We start from the raw sequence: 11,017 nt of genomic DNA, 5'->3' as shown, positions 1-11,017 counted from the left end.
CCTGCTGATTGCATTCTTTGAATCTATTTTTCCAGTGATGCCCAACACATTCCCCTAAAAAGTCTTGCTTGTGCTTGCCTTGTTATTTAAAACAGGTGGTCTCCTCCCTTGTGCCACCTCAGTCCAGCAGAGGTTTCAGTGAGAATGTACAAGAGGAATACCCTTAACCTCATTTTTTTAAATGCCTTTTTCAAAGCCTGCAAAGTACCTGAACTTCTTAGAGGAAAGGTCACCGGAACCATTTAAGATGAGAAAAAAGAGCACAGTTTCCAAAACACCCTGTATAAAAAGCTCTAAACTATTTTTGCTCAAAGGTTTTTAAAAATTATCCTGAGGCAGATATCTAGCATGGAAAATTTCTGCTTAAACACCTGAAATGTGAAAAAATCCTATGCAGCTGCAAACTGTAATGCAATGAGAAAAGTCAAGATGCATATTACCCTTAGCAAAGCCAGAAAGTGAATGAAAGCCTCTGTCTCTTCATTTCAGGCACTAGAATCCCTGTAGCACCAACTTTTAGCTGTATGTTAAACTCCCCTGTTCTTAATTGAGGAGAGCTACAGCAATAAAAAATATACTGCAAAAAAATTCTCTGCAGATTCACTTCATAATGGTGTGATTTCAAAAGTTAAATAATGTCTTAGTTTATTTCTTGAGAGATTCGATGGCAATTTTGAAATACATAAATGAAAAAAGCCCCCACCTATGTGAAAAAGAAATCTCTCTGATTTGGCTACACTATGAAAATCACAGTAACATGAAAAGTTATGAAGACTCCAATTTTACTCACCAGTCAGACAACCTCAATAGAGATTTCACATTCCTCTAAGTGACGGTAAATAGAAGATCAAGATTCAGACAAAGAAATTTAATTCCAAAGAGATACATTATTTCAATTCTGCACCTAGGTCTGCAAAGGAAATAGGGGAGAGGCTTTTGTCTTCTCCTTACCTGGACTTCAAGGGTGGGCAAAGTGTTTCTGCATCCACACAGATGCTCTCCCAGGAGAGCATCTGAAAATAGTATTTGTCTTTGTTTTTATTAAATGCCCAACTAAAAGATGCAAGTGTTTCCCTGTGAATGTTTAGGTGAGCATTTCCAGTTGCACACCGCAAAGCAATGTGCTGTGTCTGTCTCTGGGTATTACAAGCAGCATTTAACCACTCCCTGTGTACAGTCTACAGCAACTGTCAGAGCCTGCCAAGTGCTTCAACAGCAGCCTGCCAAGAGGCTGCCTGCTAAGCAACCAAGGAGGAGGACGGTTGGGAATATGAGGGTAAAGGTAACTTGGGTGAGAGCAGCTGTGATACAATAATGTATATTTTTTTTTAGATGAGGAACAACAGGGAAGATCAATTCAAACCAAATGGACTCTATACAAGACGACTCAAATAAACCCTGGGAACTGGAAGGTAAGTTCTCATGGGAAACATGGGTAAAGCAGAAGGAATTCAGTAGAGTTGGCAGTTCCTTAAAGAAATCAGGTTTAGGGTACAAACACAAACAATCCCACACAGTAGGAGGATAGGAAGTATGGTCAGAGATCAACTTGGCTAAGCAACACGGTCTTCAATGACCTGAAACACAAGAAGGAAATGTACAGAAAGTGGAAACCAGGTCAAACTCCTAAGGACAAGTATAAAAGAATAGCGCAAGATGCTGAGACAAAGTAAGAATGAATAAAGCACAAATTTAACTGCAAAAAGCAGTGGACATAAGAAATATCAAGAAAACAAATCTGTAAGGAAAAGAAAATCCTAGTGATAGATCACTTGCAGAAGGCTGAAACACATATTCCATCACTCTTCATAAAAGGGTGATCTATAATTACATAACTAATAACTAAACTCAGCAAGAAAGAATCCATTTAAACAGGAGAAGCATAGGTCTGAGAATAATTTGGAAATGCTGCAGTTCACCTCATCCTCAAGTATGCCTCTACAGCATGTCTCCAGAAGAGCTCTCTTGGTTGTTGGCTGGACTAAGTCTCCCCTGACTGCAATAGGAACCTACACCCCTGCACAGATACAGATGGCTATTTTATAGGCAGCCAAATTTAGGTGAAATGAGTCCTCTCCATAGCGACAGCTGGGCCTGGGGAAGTACACATGAAGATACCTTGAGAACAGAGTGATGCAAGCTCAGAACTGTTAGCTTCCTCTGAAAACTCTCAGAAGTTGTGTGAAAAGAGGTGAACAAAGTGCTCATCTTTAAAAAGCCAAGGAATGAAGAAGAGACCAATTCTGGAAAAATACTAGACTAAATGAAAAAAGAAATTATTCATAAAAGGTTAGAGACTGTTAACAAAGCTAATAGCCAACATGCCAAAAATATAAAGCAATATAACAAGGCAATAAGTCGTACAAATAGAGAAGCAGGAGGTCATGTAATGTGTTTTAATAATGTTATTGACATTAACTCATAACAGTTTCAGAAGTAGATTAAAGTGAAACTACTTCAGGGAGAGTGCAAAACTACTGGGGGGGGCGGGTGGGGGGGTGTGGAAACAACAACAGACATTAAGATTAGTTTTTAATCATTCACTATCAAACTTAAAAAAATATAAACAGTTTCTAGCTGGGTCTGTTCTGGGCCAGGTAATGGCCCAAGTCACTTATGACTTGGATAAAGTAACAATTCTTCAACCTTGTAGATAACAATAAACCCAGATGAACACTACACACATTGCATATTACTTTACATTCAGACTGCTCTTGTGTTTACAAGTGTGGGGTTCTGAGGGGGAATAGTAGTTTGTAAAGACATAGGATTGGCAATGACCAATTAGGCATCCATTCTGCCAAAAAGGGATAAGAGGGGCAGCAGTCAGTCACAAGCTGTACATGAATAAATAGTGTTATACTTACATTTGTACAAGAATGCAAACTGCATATTAGGACGATAAGCTGTTTTGCTGGTATGATACATTAGGGAATACCTCCTATTATATTTCTGATTGGCACAGCAACCAGTGGCACTGTCCTGAGTAAAACTGTTCAGAGAAGTTAAATCAACTGGAGAGAGTCCAGAGAAGAGCAGAGAAAATGCTAACTGAACACATGAAAATTATCATCTACATAAATTACCTGTGAAGAAGTAAGGGGGAATTACACTTTCTTAATCTGTGGTGGATATGAAGTGACAGGTTTAAACTGTGACACTGAAGTTTATGTTATATATTGAGAAAATCTTATTAGCAATAAAGATAATTAAATATTTTTTAATTTCTGAGGTACAGTTGCTTCTCTCCTGAAGCTTCAGAGTGCACAAGATGAGGTCTTGAGGTCTTTTCCAGTCTCCTTTTCTGTAAGTCTGTTTCATCCTGTTGTATAATTTAGAAGCCTCATCTTACCTCTGTAGAGAACCTACATTTATCAAAGTTTTCATACTACATTACAAAAAGCCAGATTGCATTTTCAATATAGTGACTCGGAACCAGCAAAGCCACTACAGGGCTTACCACTGCCCAGATTGGCATGATGCCACTTTTTTTTCTACTGTACGTCCTTTTAGCTCTCATAAGAAATGTGTAGAGTTGTGGCAAAAGGGCTGCTATCTCCCAGAGACTGGTGTATCTGATATTTGATGGCTGTGCACTGCTTTTCCAAATGTCAGAAATGTGCCTGTGTCATTCCTGGGGATTCCTAGTGGAGTCTGCTAGAGAAGTGCACTATATGAACCAGGAAAAAAACATTTGATAATGCTTCCTGGCCTTCTGAATTTCTATTGAATACTGCATTTGTCTAAGATACATAAGATAATCTGTTTCTGTAGACATACCTTTAGAATTCAGAGTAATATACAATGTAGTATGAAATGCATGCTTAGCTAATATAGAAAACTACAGGAGTCATACAACAAATATTGTTTTCACAAATTCACTCTCCTATGGTTTTTCTCTGGGTACGCTTTTCAGACTTTGCTGAAGAAAAGTTTCGGTGAGGGCTAGGTATTTCACCTCCAACAAGGCTGAGAAGAAAGTTGTTCAAAGGAACAAATAAACTAAAACATTAATTTATTCTATCAGAGTTTAAAAACTTTATAAAAACAGGGAATAACCTTAAATCTAAAGGCAATGTCTTACCTTCCTGCCTGAGCACGTTCAACTGTAAGCATGCCCATCTAAACCCACCATGCGATACCAGTGATGGAGCTCCAAAGTCAATGCCAATAATGGTGCTCCTGAGCCCATCTCCCATTGAAATTAAGTGTAAGATGTAAAAAAATGTCCAGTGAACTAAAAAAGTGCCAAGGTCCCAGTTCCAGTATATGAAGGAATGGCTCATATAAAATAGCAATATCCCTCATACAGCATGGTATCATGTTGTGTAACCATACTATAGGTTGTATCCATGTGACAAACCACACTTACACCCAGCTACGACTGGGGGTTCACTCATCATAACGGAATGAAGATGGTCTATATGAATGAGAGAGGAGGATAGCAGAAGCACTTTGTACAGTCACAATTAAATGTCACTTTTAGAGGTATTTTCTTGCTCCATCCACAGAACACAGGGATGATTACATGTGTAAAGCATACCTCTAGTTTACATTTACATGCTTACTCAAAAAATCTGCCAATACAGTTGATAAGAATTTCTGACTAGCGAAGCACTCCTAGTATATGTGAAACCTGAGGGGAAAAAACCCAAGGTGATCCTTCATTTCAATTTTCTCTGTTTGAAATTTAGAACTATTAGTATTTTTCAAAAGGCTAAAATTAAAAAAAAGACTCAAGCAGAGTGTGAAATAGAAATGGAAGCTAGTAATTAATTTGTGCTCTCAATAATCCCTGGCAACCACCACTCAAACGCTGCAAGAGCTGAAAAGTGAAGGCACCCTGCTACTTCCAAAATAGTGTAGTAGAACTCATCCAACAGGTAAAAATGCTCAAAAGTTTAGAAGTTTTATTGTGGAAAGATTACCAAAGCAGCTTCAGGTTTTGACACATAAGAATGCAAAAGGAAGGAGTATTCTGGAAATAATCTCAATCATGAAATGACAGCAAAAGAAGAAACATGGGTGCACTTTTGTATTATCTCTATGTTTTCATGAATAAGAGTATAAAAATAGGTTCACGACATCACATTGGTAGCAAAAAAATTTACAGAAGCTTGAAAAGTCAAAAATTCTTGTGCCTTAAGAGGATTTTCTAGGGGTTTGCAGCTAAAAGTTTTAGATTTTAAATAAGAAACTGAAGATACTAAATAAGATTGTGTCCAGGCTTTTAACAAAACCAGACAGAGAAAAAAAAATACAGAAAACATCCCATGAAGTTTAAAATAGTCTATAAATAAGATCAATAATTCTTCTTCATACTACTACTTTAAATATATTGTCTATAAAATATTTAGCATTTCATTGCATTCGTGCATCTCCTTTATGCTGATAATTACACACAATATTTCTCAGGTAACAGCAATTAGTCACTGGACAGCTACCTAAAACTTTGTGTATTTATTATTTTCTTTTCACTGCAATTAAGGCAATGAAAAAAAACAAACTAACCACATCAAAGCATTAACAACTCCAAAATTATTTCTGCGTCTGAAGAGATCGATTGAAAAGCCAATTGCCTTTGACATCACTAAACCTAAAGTCAGAACTTGGTATCTTTTAAAGCACAAATAGAGAATACAAATGCTTTGGTTTACTAGCAAAACACCTAGAAGAGAAAAAAACCCCCATACTAATATATCAGGAGGAATAGAAAGAAAGAAAGAAAGAAGAGAAAGTACCTCTACAACAATTTCTGCCTCTGGAGCTTCCCGTCTGGATACAGCTTTGCACAGCTCTGGCTCCAGTTTGCTTTCTGTTTACTTAATGCTTTAGCTCAAATAAAAAGAAGGTGTATCCTTGAATACCATATGTACAGCATGACCCATTGTGGTCTTTCTTCAGCAAGAGAGTTTTAATTTTTTTCTTGGCAATATTAGACCCTAGGAAAAAATGGAAGAAAATATTCGAGCTGAGTGACCTTTACCTTCATTTTTAACATTTTCTTTGATTTTAAAGATTTTCCTTCATCCATGCTCTATCCCTGCACTATGCAACCTGTTGAATTTTACTTCAAAAAGAGTCTGATTCAAAGCTCACAGCAGCCTGCTAGAGATATTTCAGACTCTGATGTCAAAAACATTGATTTCTCCCTATTCTGGAGTTGTGTGCAATCACTCACTTCTAGCCTGTGTGGGTGCCAAGAGCTGTCTGGTGACCTAGGGAGGGACAAAAGTACGTATTTGAAGTATTCAAAGGGATGTGTATGAAAGCGTGTGCATTGGATTCATCCTGAGATTCATATTTCTAGATGGAGTGAGGGATCTATGAAGGCAGAAAAAATTGGAAATCTTTTTCCAGTATCTGTCCTTAACTCTCTTGCAGCTCACTGATGAGATTATGAAAAAAGTTGTTCAATTCTAACAAACATGTAAACAGAAAAGGGGTCTATCCTACATGTAGCACTGCGCGTACTTTGTCTGCACCCTGGTCATGAGCAGGATGGGGATTGTACGAGGTAAACTGGACTTTCTGAGCCTGACTCGTTACCTGCTGACACTAACAGCAAGTTGAGCTCACAAAATCTTTAGGTCTGATTCGGGCCATGGTAGCTCCCTGTAGTTCTGCATCAGCAGCTCTGCCTAGGCTTGTCTTTTAGTTCATTTCACACCCTCATTCATACCTCAAAACTGAGACTCTGCACTCTGCAATAGAGTTAGGTTTCTGGTTTGGAAGACGAAAATCAGATCACACGACTAGACCACACTGACAGCCTAAAGACATATATCAGTGGTACTCTCCTATGGAAAGAGAAGGGCAAGACCCTAAGAACCAAGTCCACAGCATGAGCCTGATGTGTTCAGTTCCTGTAAAGCCTAAAAGTGGTACAGTTTCTATTAAAAAATGCAAAAGTGCAAGTGGTTTTCTTGATAAAGTTGCTGATTTTATGCTTTCTGCAGGAACAGTACTATGTTAACTACTGTCCATTTAAATAAAAAAAGAAGAAAAGCCACAGAAGTTCACTGGAAGTTGCTCCCCAATGCATTTGTTTGTAATCTGTGACCTATTCATCCTCTGATGGATGAGGGACTGTTATTGATTATTTTGGCCAATAGCAACTTCATAAGCTTTTACGACCGAATAATTTCCAGATAATCTTTGTACTGTGCCCTGTTAGGTAGAGTAACACCTTATCAGCTAAAACCACAAGTGCATTACTTACATGTTGCCTATATAACCTTATAAGTTAAACTACCAACCAAAAACAATCATAGAATCACAGAATGGTTTGGGTTGGAAGGGACCTTAAAGATCATCGAGTTCCAACCCCCTGCCATGGGCAGGGACACCTCCCACTAGCCCAGGTTGCTCAAAGCCTCATCCAGCCTGGCCTTGAACTCCTCCAAAACTACCAGTGAAAACAACTGTGACAAAAGTATGATCTACAGGGAACAGAAACAGTCACAACTGATGATTAAGACAGCAATACCTAGAGAAGAACCAGTATATTGTTGTTCTTATCTGTGTGAATAACACAAGCATAATCTCCACCCAGGAGGCCTGAATTACAAGCGAGTACTGCTGATAAAACAAACTGATCCATACGGAGTGTGCTCACTGTTAGGGAGCCTAAGCAGAAGCCTCCAACATATTAGCATAAGTGGCTTTGGTATCAGAGAAATAAGGGGGTTTTTCTTCCTTTGTCTTACTCTCATGTTTTTATTAAATGCATGGGGGAATATACTTATGGTACAGAAAAGGCACAAACAAGTCACAAAAAGGTGCTTTCACATGCTTACCTTTGCAGATGTGAGCAAGATCAGCAAATGCTGATGTTATTACAGAATAACATGGTGCAAACTGAAGAGAATATTTTGATCTCAGTCTTTTGAAAAACTTAGCGGCTCTCTCTGGTAGAGCTTTTAAAAGTCATTTCCGTTACCACCTGTGAAAAGGTGAAAGGAGAGGGTATAGCAAAGGAAAAAAGTGCCCATGTTTTCAATTGTGGTGCCCTGTATTACAGCATTCCACAGCTCCTGCAAAGCTGGAAAGTCCTGCTTGCCATACACACAATTCTTTAAAACTTCAGTTGAAAATTTCCATTACTTAAAAGACTTTACTTATCTAGAGAGATATAAATCATCAAAATAGGTATGTATTTTCATGAAGTTCTATGGAACAATGCTCCTGGAACAAGATTGATACCTTCCTGGTTCACATCACAGATGTATGAGAGCTTCTTAGTGAAATGACTGAGAGTTTTAGTATGGGAAAAACATCCCTAGATCTCATGGGGCAAGAGACTCTGGTTATCTAGGCCAGTCTCTTCAGAACTCACATCTGATTTAGTTACTGCTTGAAATAAATACATGGGTTTGGGCTAAAACACACTTTTCAAAAAAACCAGCCAACCTTGATTAAAATGTTTTTAATGACAACAAATCCATCCTCAGTTCTTCTATCTTAACTCACCACTGCTTGTGCCTTTCCAAATAAAAATTTTCACCTTTTTCCCAGCCTGAATTTGCCTATACTCAGTCACCAGCCCCAGAATCTTGTTAAACATTTCTCCACCCAGACAGGCTTCTGCCATCAAGCTTTGGTCTGCAAAGTGGGACAAAGGAACAAAAACAAGCCAGAAGCAGCCAGTGGCTTTGACATGTACTCGTCACAAACACGTCAGGTATTTTGGTTGTTCTTATGTCTCTCCCCAGTCTCCAATATTGTCCATAAATTACAAACAAAAGTGCTGGAACTGGTGCCAGGAAAGAGCACATACCAGTAACACAGACAAAACATTCAGCCTCATTAGGTCTGTGTTTGAAATGCAGTAGTTTCCCAAAATGTAACACACAGGAGCCTAAAGGGCTGGCTGTATGCTCTCTTGTCATATGATGGCTTGTAGTAGGCATTAGTTATTACTCTCTTTTATCCTTTATCTTCTAAAGCATTGACCTGCAATGTAACACACTGATCTTGCTTTGGAAAGATCAAATAAATCCTAGTTTTAATTGCAAAAAGTAAAAAGTAAAAATCAAACTTGCACATTTTCAATACAAGCAAGTAAATTTGGGAAAGACGGCAAGTAACAAACTCTTACAATGGAAAGAAGTTGTACAACTTTAAATGTAGGAGTATTGGTCTATGGCACCCTTTACCCCTGTACGTGAATAAACTTTACTGTAAATAGTCATGTGGTTGTTCAGAAGCATAATAATATCAGTCACACACAAACCATTGTATTATGTGTCCAAAGTAAGCTAATAAAAATGGGTGATACATATTAAAATCTCCTGGAGATAGATTTGTAAGTGCAGGTGTGTCTCAAACAAACATTTTGCAGGGAGAAATATTGGTCACAGTCAAACAGGGTGATCTTCAGCACTTGATCTGGGGATAAGGTATTCCATGTAAAAAATAAAATTACAATAATACCCATATATGTTTCTGATATGTTTGAGTGCTGAGGCAAATAGTTGAAGTGACAGGGTTACCTAATAAAAGACCAGCAAGACCTCTGGAAGCAGCTGCATTCTCTGCATAAACTCTGTTAATCTTTGGGTGGTTGATTTGCCACCCAGCTCTTCCATAATTTGAAATTATTTAAATTTGTTTATTTAAATAACCAATGTAAAATAAATTTTGTTTGGGGTATTTTATAATGAAATTCCTTCAACAGTCTTAAAAAAAACAAAACAAAACAAATCAAATCAAAACAGAACAGGCTTGGTGCTCTGATCTGGGTTTGGAAGAGATACATTTTCTCTCCTGTCAAGGGAAAGGAGGGAAAGCAACATACACTTGCTACACATTAAAAAGCAACATTCACTAAGGAACATTGAAAGGAAAAGAGAACATGCAGAGAAATCTCCACAGTCCCTTGGTTAATGTGGCTCAAAAAAAACCCCAAAACAAAACAACTCAAAGTTAGATTGTTGCCCTTCACACACCAGTTACTAGCACTGCCTCTTCTCAGGCCTTAATAAATGCAGTCTTACCCTGCTGTAACCACTAATTCAACAGTCTGTCATGTCCCATCCCCTCTCTACATCTCCTTTCCATCCTACATTCTGATCAAACCACACATGGATTGCTTGCCTTGCTCTGAAGATGCTGTATGTCTTTACTGTGTTCATCAGAATTGCAGCTCTCTCAGCTGCAACATTTTCAAACTGAATATATATTAAAGGTTCTCCTGAAGTCCAGGCAAATTAAATCAACAGCATTTCTCTTAACTAGATAATTTCTTTTATCAAAGATACCCGATAATTACGGCATGATCTGCCTTTGGAAAAAAATGTATGTTCCATTTTATTGTCCTGCCTTAATTATTTCTTTCCTTTAAAATCTGTTCTAGAGCTTTACACACTGGTGAGTCAGACTAATGGCCCTATTGTTGCTCAGATCAGTTTTATAATTTTTCCTTTTTTTTTCCTTTAAAATCTGTTCTAGAGCTTTACACACTGGTGAGTCAGACTAATGGCCCTATTGTTGCTCAGATCAGTTTTACTGCCACTCCTGGTCCTTCTTTAATGTGGGTACAATATCTGCTAGAAGAGTAACTGATAGTCCTGTAAAATGCATGATCAGAAGCAGCCCAGAGATGCAGTGGATTGAGCATGACCCATTCCCTACAAGCACTGAAAGAATTTGTGTGCTAAGATCCGGGTATCTAACAATCATGCTCATAAGCAAGCTGCAGTTTTTCAAAGGCTTATTTGATCAAAGTGAGCAGTTTCCATTCATCAAGAAAAGTCAAATCATTCTCCAAAGCCTTGACAGTACTACAGCTGTTCAAAGAAAATTCTCAATAACCTTATTTTCAATGTGGGCAAAATGCCTGCATTCCCCAGCCTTGTGCTCAAACACTTAACGTGGTTTGGCTGGCTTGAAAAGAAAATGCATTCTTTCTTCTCATTCGAACCATTTAGTATAATCATAGAAACTTCCATTTCTGATTTTCTGCTTTATTGATCTTCAAAACAACTTGTTGTGCTTGTTAACCCAGTGATGAATT

This window comes from Pterocles gutturalis, unplaced genomic scaffold (assembly GCF_000699245.1).
Source record: "Pterocles gutturalis isolate BGI_N339 unplaced genomic scaffold, ASM69924v1 scaffold14976, whole genome shotgun sequence".
Lineage (NCBI taxonomy): Eukaryota > Metazoa > Chordata > Aves > Pterocliformes > Pteroclidae > Pterocles > Pterocles gutturalis.
The sequence above is the reverse complement of the archived record's forward strand: the minus strand, read 5'-3'. Positions refer to the sequence as shown.